Raw genomic sequence first — 12,893 nt, 5'->3', positions numbered from 1 at the left:
TAAAAGTTATATGGAAGGTAAAGTAACCTAGAATTTATAAAGCATTAAAAAATACTAATGAAGTTTAAGAATTTACACTGCTGGAATTCAGGCTTATCTATAAAACTTCTGTAATCAAGACCTTGTAAACACTCAGGAGGTGATGAAAAAGAATAGTCTAGAAATATACCCACATATACATGGTCAGTAGATTTTTTTTTTTAAGGACTTCTTTAGAGTTCTTTTAGGTTCACAGAAAAATTGAGAGAAAGGTATAGAGATTTCCCATATATATCTGTATTCTCAGACAGTCTTCCCACTATCAACATCCCCCACAGAGTGATGCATTTGGGACAACCGATGAACCTACATGGACACATCATTATCACCCAAAGTCCATAATTTAAATTAGGGTTCACTCTTGGTGTTGTATGGGTTTGGATAAACGTATGATATGTATTCATCATTATGGTAGCAGACAGAGTATTTCACTGCCCTAAAATTCATCTGTTCTATGCCTATTCACCCTTCCTCTGACCCCTCCCACCCCCACCAATTCCTGGTAACCCCTGATCTTTTTACTGTCTCCATAGTGTTGCCTTTTTCAGACTGTCACGGGGTTGGACTAATGCCATATGTAGCCTTTACAGACTGGCTTCTTTCACTTAGTAATATGCAAGCTTCCTCCGTGTCTTTTCATGGCTTGATAGCTCACTTATTTTTAGTGCTGAATAATATTCCATTGTCAGAATGTACCACACTTTATTTATCCATTCACCTTAACAGATTTTTGAACAAAGTGTCAATGTAATTCAATGGATAAGTGTAGTCTTTTCAACAAACAGTGGTGTATCAGCTGGAAATCCTTATGGGAAAAAATATAAACTCTATTTCTTTAGTAAGCTTAGCTAACCCAGAGAGCCCTAAATATAAAGATAGTAGGATCTATATCTCAGAGCTGTTTGAGGAGTAGGAAATATAGGGATGAAGTTGAAATAAAACAAAAGCCACCTAAAATCTAGACTCTATCCTCAATACCTCAAAAGGACCTCAAAAGAAGTTGAATAGAGCACTAAAATTTACAGTTAAAATTTAAAGTTAAATATTCAACCTCAAAGTCCTGCTCCCAAATCTAATTACTATTTAGCAAAACAATGTGGATTCGAAGATGGAATTTTGGTGAACTCTCTTAACTGAATTTCCCCTCATCCATGACTATTTCAGGCATTGGTATTGTCCCTCTACAACTCTTCGGTGCATGGAGCCTATTCAGGGAGGCAAACTACCACTCAAAAGCCTTCATTTCTAGCTTCCCTGATCTTCACCACCGACTTCTGGACATGAGCTGAACACCATAATCCTGGCATGGACTGAAGAGTGCCAAGAACAAAGGGGCAATCTCCACACATAGTATTGGTGTCCTTGGTAAGTTTGCGTTGGCCACTTTAAGAGGTCTTTTGTTGTTATCATTCAGTATCACTTTTAAAAGAACTTTCAGATTTTTGTTTTGAAGCCAAGATGCCAAGATACCCACCATCAAAATCTTTCCCTCTAAGTTAAAAATCTATACTCTTTGGATATAGTTTTTCTACCAGCTATTTTAACTATATACATAGTCTATAAAATAGACTCACACACACACGTACATAACTGTATATAATATACACAAGTATATATATACATATTTCAATATGGTATATAGGACACTTTAAGGCATGGTGCTGAATGGCTTAGTAAAAGTAAGATAAACCATATTAGCCATAGTAGGAAACTATGCAAGTCATATAAATGATCCATTGCCAAAAATACTGAATCTTGCGATAGTTATTGTGGGATTTCCATAATGAATTTTATATTACAAACAATAATAGTGTTTCTTCTGGCCTGCCTTCTGAAAAATGTGGGTATTTTCCTTCACTTGTTATGGAACATTCCAAAGATACTAAAATTTTCTAGTGATATAGCTTGGAATGAGCTGAACCTCATCTGTGTTCAGTTAAATGCATAGTCGACAAGTATAGAAAGGAGATCTTCCTTTGGTTTTAATTTTGTTATGAAATTTAAATAGTTGTCTCTCACACTGCCCAAAGAGGTGTTAATTGCTATGTGATAAAACTTTTAACTAGTCTCACCCTTGCTTTGCTCCTTGCTCCAAACTCTTGTTCTATTATTTCAAATTGAGTCTGGATCTCAAGTCATTATTCCTAGGGTTTGCTGGAGAGTATCAGCCAGTTGGCTTTCCAGGAAAATCAGTGTCACAATCACAGCTGAAGCCAGGAAAAGAGTTGGCAAGAAGAGAACACCCATGGGCTGAGGATGGAAGCCGCTCAAGGAAGTAAAGCTGAAACATGATCCCTGAAGAGACAGTGTCTTCCTCTCTCCACAGACTCTCCATTGTGTCATCAGATAATGTGTGACATGACTGGCAGCTGCCCTAGATTGAACTATTGCTGAAAAACAGCCCTGCCACAAAGTAAAGCACATACAATAGAATGTGATATTTGCAGTTGGTATTTGACTTTTTCCTCCTCTTATTCTGTGTGTCAGATTGAATCATTCTCTGTACTTTGCAAGTACAGTAACCAAGACTGATAGATCTTACCAGCCTGTAGGGCTGACATCATGTCATATTAATACTGGTTCCTACAGCCACATGAACAACTATATGCGTTCCCAGAAAGTTTCATATACACACAGTTTTACAGTTTGGGGTCAAGCTTACTTTTAGATAGTAATCCAATGTCCTTTGCTTCAAGTAAATTGCTCTGCATATTCTTGAGTACTAAGACTGATTTGGGGGGATTTTATTCATCAGCTACATTTTCTTAATCTTAGGAATCTGGAACTGCACTGTCCAATACGGTAGCCACTATCTACCTGTGATATTTCAATTTAAATTAGTTAATTTTAGGGGCCCTTGGGTGGCTCAGTCTGTGTTCTGCTCAGGTCATGTTCTCGGGGTCCTGGGATCAAGGCCAACATCGGGCTCTCTGCTCAGCAGGGAGTCTGCTTCTCCCTCTCCCTCTCTGTGCTCTCTTTGTCTCTCAAATAAATAAATAAAAAATCTTAAAATAAAAAGAAATTAGTTAAATTTAAATAAACTTTAAGATTCAGTTTCTCTAATCAATAAAACTAAAAGGCGACCTGCTGAATGGGAGAAAATATTTGCAAATGACATGGCCAATAAATGGTTAGTATTCAAAATATATAAAGAACTTATAAAATTCGACACCCAAAACCAATTAATCCAATTAAAAATGGGCAGAAGACATGGATAAACATTTGTCCAAAGAAGACATACAGATGGCCAATAGACACATGAAAAGATGCTCAATATCAGTTATCATCAAAGAAATGCAAGTCAAAACTGCAAAGAGATGTCACCTCACATCTGTCAGAATGGCTAAAATCAACAATGCAAGGAACAACAGCTGGGAGGATGTGGAGAAAAGGGAATCCTCGTGCGCTGTTGGTGAGGATGCAAACTGGTGCAGCCAGTCTGGAAAACAGTGTGGAGCGTCCTCAAAATTTAAAAATAGAGCTACCCTACGACCCAGCAATCGTACCATTAGGTGTTTTCCCAAAGAATGCAAAAATACTAATTCAAAGGGACACATGCACCCTGACGTTGAGAGAAGCATTATCTACAATAGCCAAATTATGGAAGTAGCCCAAGTGTCCATCAGCTGATGAATAGGTAAAGAAGATGTGCTATATAAATATACTGGAATATTGCACAGCCATAAAAAGAAGAAATCTTGCCATTTGCAAGGACATGGATGGAACTAGAGTGTATTATGCCTAGCGAAATAAGGCGGTCAGAGAAAGACAAATACCATATGATTTCACTCATATGTGGAATTTAAGAAACAAAACAAAGAAGCAAGCAAGCAAGAAAGAAAGAAAGAAAGAGAGAGAGGCAAACCAAAAACCAGACTCTTGACTATAGAGAACACACAGAGGGTTACCAGAGGGGAGGTGGGTGGGCGGATGGATGGATGAAATAAGTGATGGGGATGAAGGAGGGCCCTTGTGACGCGCATCAGGTTTTGTATGGAAGTAATAACTCACTATATTGTATACCTGAAACTAATACTATACTGTATGCTAACTGACTTGAATTTAAATAAAAACTTTATAGAAATTCAGTTTCTCAGTTGTACTAGCCACATGTGAATAGTGGCTACTTGATTGAATATAATATTTATATCACCACAAAAAGTTCAATGGGATAGCACAGGTCTACAATCTTGAGATGTAGGAATTCATGGATCCAATTCCCATCTTATTATTTATTTTAATCATACATTATTTGTACTGAACTCTTGCCATTGGGGATCGAGTTCTCCTTACCTTAGCTCTATCATTTGCGTCATGCAGTGAGAAGGTTTGGACGTGGAAAAACCAATTCAATATTTCCCTTCTGAAAATGTCTCCTAGCTGTCTGAACTTCACTTTTCTCTGAGGAATTAATGTCATCTGCACTGCCACCTCACAGGACTCTCAGGAGACCTCAAACATGCTGAGTTCTAAGTGATCGAGATCAGTGGTGAGGAAGATCAAGTTAGAAACAGGTAGACATGACTCACATCTACGGGGCTAGCTGGAGTATTGATCCCCAGGGCAGTCCTTCAGAAGTACAATGTCACCTCCCAACTGGAACCAGCAAGCTCTTCTTGGTTTGTTACAGAATTTGATCCTCAAGATGTCTGATCCTTTTCACTGAACAGATATCTTTAAGAAGAAAAATGGCATGATGATCGTAAGTGATCCATCTGTTCGAAGCAGACCCCAAGCCATACCTAAATACAAGAAGAACCATCACAAGCAGACGGTTGGAGTCATGGTCAGGTGGACAACTCAAAGGAGGTCTCCTAGTTTGGGGTTAATCAGCAGGTATCAGTCAGAAGTCCAGGCTCGTTAGTATTCAGAGCAAAAATAAAGGCGGATAGGACAGGAGACTATGTTTCTGGAGGTGTGTAGTTCCCAACGTTGCTCAGGCACGGCAGCTAGCTGTTTCCAAACTGCAAAATGGGTTAATACTCTACCAAGTGTGAATTTGGACCTGATAAAGTCTTACCAGATTTGGTCAGGTTGCTCAAAAACAACGCTGGGCTTAAGATAAAAGAGAATAAGGAGAGTAGATTTCTGTCTATAGACTGGAGAAAGCACGGGTAGCAAAGATAATATGCGCACCCAGAGAAACTCTCTAAAGATACAAACTGTTACTTGATGTTGTTTCTTAAACGTCAACCCAAGTATAATCCGAGGAGCTCCGTTGCCTTCATGAGCACTGGGAAGCTGCAGAGATCTGAGCACAGACCAGTGTCACTGTCTAGACGTGACTCCCAGCTCCAGATACTTCATACCCTGACTGTAACTTCAGGTAAGTCTTTTCTTCCAGTGACTCAATTCACTCACCAGTACAAGAAGGAAGATAATTATAGCTCCTATACAGTAGGATTGTGAAGAATTCGAGTTCTATTGAAAATGTTTAGAAGACTATATGGTTTGGTTGTGTGGACTGCATTTCCCCCCTAAAACACAGGGGTAGCTGTTCATTCACTCCTTTGTTGAGCGTTCACCATGCACGTGGCATTGCGTGAGACACTCACTCTATCTTGTTAATGAAAACAGACAGAAGACATACACTCACGCAGCGTAGATTCTAGCAAGGAAAACAGGACTTTTGCAGATCTGTGAAACATGTGGGCTCCTTAAGTCAAAAGCAATTATATTCTATCTTGATAAATTTTACCACAGGAACAAACAAAAAAACAACAAGACTAGCAAGAACATTTTCCCAAATAGATAATAATGCAGAGTCGTGTTGAATTAATTTCTTTTTCTTTGGTTGTTTTTTTTTCACAAGTTTTTCCTTGGTTCTTCCTCTTTCACAAGTTTTTCCACTTTAGAGATGAGATTTTGTGCAAGTTCAGGAGAAATAGAGTGGCAAAAAATCTCAGCAGTATCATGGACAAATAACATAGATGTTGACCTGTAACTGTAATTTTTCTTCAGCACATTGAAATGCAGCTGCATAAATATCCCATAATGTTTAAATTTATTTTTTTAAATCAAGAACAGAATATATCTACAGTTATTGCTAACAAATGATTCGTTCATAACAAATATTGGTGTGTAAGTATTAAGTTCATTGGAAGAATGGGGGAGGGGATCCAAGCAGAAGGAAGAGCCGCGAGTAAGGCCTGGCATGGGAGCGAGAGCCCATGGCAAATTCTGGGATTTGTTTAGATGCAGTAAGCTTTGGTGTCCCTGAAGCTGAGCAGCTTTTCAAAAATGGCCCCAGGTCCAGGTAGGTGAGACAATTTGGAAATCTGCATTTTTATTAAACAACTCATCTTATTCTTGTGGGTAATTGAGAAATCTTGGTCTGAAAAGGAGAGGTCATATGACAACCACAGTAGATAAAGGAACTAGGAAGCTAAGTCACAATTTGTATTGGAATGACACTTAATACTATGCTGGGAAGCTTGGACTTCTTTCCAAAAGCCACAGGGTGCCATAGAAGATTTTTAAGAAAACAAATGACACAAAGAAACCTATAGTTTAGAAAAAAGTGCTCATATGAATGTGAAGAATGGAGTGGAATTCGTAGGCTCCACTGGGACGATAGCAAAGCAGCTCCGATAAAAGTCATTTAAAGGTTAGGTTAGCACTGTGGCAGAGGAAGTGGACAGAGGGAGCATCTATGTGTTGGGGAATGACAGACTGGCTTTAGCTGACTTAAACCGGAGGGGATACATGTAAAAATGTTGAATAGTAAATAATTGAAGTGACAGTACATCTTGTCTACTAGTGTGAAACTCTTTAGTGGTCCACACAAGAAAGGCATTGAAATACATTCGCACTGATTATCAAGAAATTTCTTTTTTGTTCAAAGAAAAGTCCCTAGGGAATTTTTTCACAAAATAACTTCCCAGAAAAATTACTGTATTTGTAGATTTTTGCATTCACACACACACATAAATATGTGTGTGTGTGTGTGTATATATATATATATATACACACATACATAATCTCTGTCAAAAATCTTTTAGATTTCTAAATAAAGATATAACAGGACTTTCTAGGGTCTATAATCTACTAATGTGTTCTATGCATATTCCCTAAAAAAAGATTCATGATGTTTTCCAAATATTTCTTGGACCCCAAAACCCCTTGTCTTCCAATGCTCTACAGCACAGACCTTGAGACCTACTTCAGTAGCGCATATTCAGGATAATAAACATTTCTTTGTGTGTATGTGACTGTTATCATCATTGAAATTTTTCAGAGAAATGTTCAATGAGTCATGTATTAAACAGTTATTTTAATAAATATGTATTTTATACCTATTCCCCCTATTATTTTTATTAGCTGTGGATTTATTCGCTGTGGGCAAACTAGCAATACGACAAATGTCTGAGAAATTTAGTTAGCTGCTAACCAACCCCTATTTCTGCTCCTTAAGCTCAAAGTGAGTTTGGATCATTATCCTTAAGGTGATTCTCAGTCAGTAAGCCAAGGGAAAGTCTTCAAAACATGTAAAACAGAAGTATGAGCAATTTGGATTGGAGAACGGAGGGCTTTCTAGTGATAAAATTATGGAATAATGTATGCAAAAAGGAATAACACAATATATAATAGTTTTAAAATTCTGAATGCTAAAAGCATTTGCCATCTGAACACATAAATAACTGAAAAGTATTTTCAGGAAATTAGACAGTGAAATGATTCATTTCCTAACATGTAATATTTATATAGAGGAAGTTGCATGAGACTAAGGAAGAGTCACATGGGAAAACAAACGAACGATACAATGCAAGAAGAATTACAGATAAGTGTGATTGAGGTTCGATCTTACTTCTTACTGAATATGTAAAACAGAACAGTAAGGGTCCAGGGAAATGCACAATATTGGGGAAGTACAACTTGGAAATATATTTCAGAAATCAGGAAATTGTGCTTTGCTCTGATGCAGTCATCTTGTCACATGAGGCTCTGCTACCTGTTCTCAGGTCCATTCTCCTTTCTCCTTTTTCCTGCTAGACCACCCCCCATACCCCGGTTCAAACACGGCACATGGCCAGCACCCAGAGACTACACTTCCCAGCCTCAGAGGTGCTGTGCTCATTGGGTGGATTGGCCATGGCCTATGAGAGTTCGGGCCACATTCTCAGGTAAAGGAGATCTGTGCCCTCCTTCCCTCGTTCAGCGTGGTGTGATCACAAATGCAGCAGCCAGTGTGGACGCAGAGAAGGAAGCTGGGCTCCCAGAACTGCCCCGCGGTCTCGGGGCTGCTGGCATCTCCACTCTCACTTGAGAAACTTGCATGTCGTTTGAGCCCCTGTACATGAGCTTCGTCAGTACCCTATTACAACGTTACAGAAGGTTACATTGTAAGGGAAAGATAATTCTACTCTTTCTAAATTAAAATAAAAAATACTGACAATAGCATTAATGTAATAGCAAAAGTTTTGAGGGAAACTGAGTCAAATAATGAGAATATTTTAAAATTACATTGTTTCCATAGAATAAATATTAAACAGCTGAGATTTTTAATTTTGAAAAGTAATAACGCAGATAAATGCTCAATAATATTAAGGGAAAAATCCAAATAAAACTGTGTATGTAGTTTGATGTGTATTTTCTAAAATTATGATACATATGCATTGCAAACAATTTATAGGATTGGAAGCTAACACATCAAAATATTAAAAGAGATTAGGGATGGGTGATAGGATTGTGGGGACCCTTGATCTTCCTGTTCCCATTCATTCTTGTCTTTACTTTCTATAATTTTCTTTAGTGAATTTGTATTTGTTTACAGTCAGTGATGTAATTTTTATGGCCGTTTCCTATAACGTGTAGTTAATAAAACGCAGAAGACAAACAATATGCTTAAGAGCTGGCCCCAGGGCACCTGCCAAAAGAGAGGAATTGCCCCTTTCGGTAAAGGAGCCCCACGGGTCAGGCTCTGGATGGGCTGGGGGTGAGGGAGGCGATCCCAAAACTGCTGGTCATGAGAAACGTCAGCGCTGTGGGGACGCGGGGGTTCGGGCTCAGGAAGTAACTGGACACCGAGAGGGCTGTAGGGCCGGCAGGTGCAGCGAGTCCCTCCCTGCAGGCAGGGGGCAGGAAGGCGCCAGTGCCCCTGACTCAGGGCTCCACGTGGCAGACCGCAACGCCCGAGAACCCACTCGCAGCCGCCTCGCCGGTCACGATGAGGTTGGTGGCCCGTTAGCAACTGCAGGGGTGTTCCGCTGCCTGATGACTCGTGAGAAATGGTCAGCACCCGCAGGAGACAATAGCGGAGAGGGACTTTCCTTCCAACCCCCGCGCCGCCCTCTGCCCCTGCCTGCAAGCGGTGGATGCCAGGGAGACTGTCCTCGCCCATCACTGTCCCCGCGGGGGACCCCATGAAGGGCGAGCCTGGGGTTTACCTGCCCTTTACGGTGTGAGCCGACCTTGCAGGTGGGGCACGCGGAGGCCATCAGAAGTGCCTCGGGGCTCAACGGCACACACGTGTGTCCCGGGCTCCAGGGATGAAGAAAGATCCCGTGCGGGGACTGCAGGAGCCAAAGGGAAACCTCACACGTTGGCTCTGAACAAGGTGCTTACGGACGAGCAGAGACAATAGAAATTAGACTCACGAAGCAACTCGAACACATTCAAATGCTCTGCTCCCCTCCCCCCCCCGCAAGGAAGCCTTTGTGGTGACTGGGCACAGAGCGGGCCACTTCCAAACAGCAAGGACGGTGTGGCAGGTGCAGCAGGGGCCGCTTCTGTGCGCCCACCTTGACATGTGCTGTCTCCCCAACGTCTTCAAATGTAATTGCTGGTTCTGCTCTGCCTGGTAATCCCATCCCATCGGGCAAGGGGGTTAACTGACCGCTAGAAATCTGGGAGCCTGTGAGGTTAATGTTCCGCTGGATAAGCTGAGCTGGGGGCTCCTTTGCACAAGACCACGAGCCGCAGATGCCAAGGATTACCTCCCTCCACGGACACCCCGCGCGGCTCCCGGGGGGTGCGGGCGGCCCGCCGGGCGGAGGGGGCACCGCCACCCGGGCTCCGGGCGCCGCGCCGCGGCCTCGCCCACGGGGCCTCCCAGAAAAGGGGCTTCGGAGGCTGGGCCACAGGAGCCCTTAGCTGCTTTGATTGCAGCTGCCAGGCCCGCGGCCGGTTTCAAAAGGAGGGGCCTGATTGTGAGGATAAGGGGGTCTCCCTCAAATGGAAAGTCGCTTTTCATTACCAAACAGTGCAGCGAGGAGACTCTCGACTGGCCTGTGTGCGCGTCCTCTCTTCCCCCTGCCTTCTTCCCTCCCAGGTGGAACAGGAAAGGAAAGTGGCATCGAGGCGGCCATCCTTTGCGGGATCCTGGAAATGAGTTCGGGAGATGGTCGTAAAATGAACCTTGAGGAGAAATAGGAAGGCTAATTTGGTTACACTGGTTTTATTAATATTATGTACCTTTCTAACCTCTCCTAAATTTTTCAAGTTTGGATAAAACACTTGTCCTACATTAAATGTGCAGGTTAAGAGAGAGTTACTAGAGTCAGGAATTCGAGGCTGCTGACAGCTCTTATTACTCATGGGCCAGTTAAGTCAGTGAAAGAATTTGAGAAAATTCCATCTAATGCAGCTTTCATTACTAAATTACCTAAAAATAGAGTTTCTTAGATTAAAAATGGGATTGTTTCAATGACATTTGGCTGTATGCGGAGAAAAAGACGAAAAGTAGAGTAAAGAAGAAAGGGCCATTTTCCCGAAAGGGTTACTGTGACAGAAACTGCTTAGGAGCTATATCAAAACGGTCCTTACAACTTTTATCAGCTTGCGGGTAATTGCTGCATTGAAGGATACATAGTTTTAAAATTAATATTCATAAGGTAAGATATTGATAACTTTGCCGGGCATTTCGAGAGCTTTTGGGCCTCTGGCACAGAATATCAGTGTGTGTGGACCCGCCGTGAAGTGTGTCAGAGCGATCTGTCGTTACAAACACAGATACTTGGGCTTGATTGATGTTCACGCCCATATGTTGGAGCAGATTCAGATTTTTCAAGTGATCTCACAAACATTCTGAAAAGCTTCCTGGAACGGGAGGACATGGGTGGAGTCCCTACCCCGGGGCCTAGAATTGCCTGGAGGATGTGGCCTGCCTCTGGGAGTGGGAGGCCTCCTCCGCACCCAGCAGATGGAAGATTAGAAGCTGCTTCTGCCCTTGATTGATTGACCTGGATGCTGATTCTTTTCAAACTATTTTCACTGCACTTTCTGTAGTGACAGTATGGGAAAGCTCTCTGCGATGGGAAACTCTTACATCTCACCCATTTAATACCAGTCGAGGGCACATGGAGGGTCCCTGAAGGAAAGTCTCTCATTGCTGGCATCCACAGGACACACAAAGATTTACTGAATGTCTGCTATGTGTTATCCAATCTGCTAGGCGCTGGGTATACATCATTTTTAGTCAAAGAAATGATCCCTGAACGCTTGAATCATTTGTTTTGTCATGCAGACCAACATAAACAACAAAGGGAACAACAACAGACAAAAACAAGCAAAAAAAAATAGCCCAAACAGCGTATCTGTGGAAATTCTGTTATGTATTATAAAGGAACACCACGGGCCTGGACATTGCTGAGCGGTTTGGGCAGCTTTTCTGGGAGGCGGTGCTTCCTCAGGGAAGATGTTGACTAGCAGTTGAATGCACAAATCTGGAACAATCACCATATAAATGATAATAGAAAGTCATGTGGACCCATGGAACCACCAAGAGGTGAAGCATAAAAATAGCAGAGAAAGGGGTTCTTGAGTCAAACTCTACGAAGTGCCTCATGTCAAGGATTCCTGTGAAAGAGCAGGAATCAACAACCAGGAATGAGAAAGGAAAGCCCAGAGAGCTAAGAAGAGAAACAGAGGGTTGTAATTTCATGAGCACCAAGATAAGATTGGGGTAGCAGGGGAGGAGGAGAACTTAGCTCAGTCCTTCGGGAGGACAGAGGAAAGCCAGTCAGAAAGTACCCACTGGATTTGGTCCCATGGATGAGGTGGTGATCCCGGCAAAAGTTGTGTGTGTGTGTGTGTGTGTGCATGAGTGTGCATACATGGGTGTGCATGGACATGCTTTGTATGTTATGTGTGAGCACGCATGTGCGTGTGTGTGTGTGAGCATGTGTATGCTTTGCGTGTGGTTTGGGATGGGGGAGCGATGGTTGAGTGGAGGGAGTGTGTATAGGAAACCATTGGTGGACATTTGGCTGTGAAAGGAACAGAAAAATGGGTGATGGTTGTATGTGGATTCCAGCAGAAAGAAAAATTTTGTTTTCGATGGGATATACTGTAACATTTTTGCATCATGATCCCGCAGAGATGTAGAAACTGGTGATGTCAGAAATACAGGGGCTAACCGAAGGTGGCGAGAGGTTGGGGGGGTGAGAAAGGGGCACAGGTGAATGGTTTGATCTCTCCTAGGACTGATGCTCCGTTTAGTCAGCGGCAGAAGGGGGCGCTCACTGTATACACGGGTGGGAGTGTCAGTTTGGGGTGGAAATGTGAGGACCTTCTCTCTGGCGGCTGCTAACTCTCTGCTGGGCATGTCGGGTTGTGTTGGGTTTAAGCTTTGCTGCTTGAAGATGCGGGGCAAGGAAGTCGCTGAAACCATGGGAACACAAAACAACCGAAACATATCAAAAGTTTGCTAAGTAGAGTTAAGTTCCCATTTAAATGGCAAGTCATAGATTACAGCCCCATTAATTTTGCATAAGTGTGTAATTTTCTCTGCAATGCTGTAGATCTCAGGAAAGTTGATGTTTGGTCTTACTAAGAGTAGAGAAATTTAAAAAAAGTCATCATAGAAATCTTGTGATTCATGAAAAATTAAAGCCCATATTTTGCAGATGAAGAAT

Source organism: Ailuropoda melanoleuca, chromosome 10 (assembly GCF_002007445.2).
Source record: "Ailuropoda melanoleuca isolate Jingjing chromosome 10, ASM200744v2, whole genome shotgun sequence".
Lineage (NCBI taxonomy): Eukaryota > Metazoa > Chordata > Mammalia > Carnivora > Ursidae > Ailuropoda > Ailuropoda melanoleuca.
Note: the sequence above shows the minus strand (reverse complement) of the source record.